The following is a 452-nucleotide window of genomic DNA, read 5'->3' on the forward strand; positions in this document are numbered from 1 at the left end:
AGCCAGGCTCCCTTTTGATAGGAGAGGAAATTAGGCCAAAGCCCTTCCAAACCTGAAACCTGCCTAAACTAGAGTGCCGTAGGACATACATTCATTGGACTCTGGCATTCCTGCTCACAAGAAGGTCTTTTGAGAATTTATTTTTCAAGAGGAAGAGTTTTATTGGGCAAAAATCAACTTAGAGGCTATATTAACTGCCTACTAAGTGGTACTTGTTGGGTCTGTCTTTCGAGTAATTCAAACAGAAGATTATAGTTAGGAGTAGATGCGCCTATTGTTGTAAGTAATTGCTGCCTTTTATTGAGCACGTACTATGTGCCAGGAATCTTAAATCTTGTTTTTTGTCCTATTTTAATCCTAATATAACCTTCTGAGATGAGTAGTAGTATTATTCCAATTTTACAGATAAGGAAACTGAGGGTCACAGAAGTTCAATAACTTGCTCGGGTCAC

The sequence above is a fragment of the Neophocaena asiaeorientalis genome, unplaced genomic scaffold (assembly GCF_003031525.2).
Source record: "Neophocaena asiaeorientalis asiaeorientalis breed wild unplaced genomic scaffold, Neophocaena_asiaeorientalis_V1.1 scaffold196, whole genome shotgun sequence".
In the NCBI taxonomy this organism is placed as follows: Eukaryota; Metazoa; Chordata; class Mammalia; order Artiodactyla; family Phocoenidae; genus Neophocaena; species Neophocaena asiaeorientalis.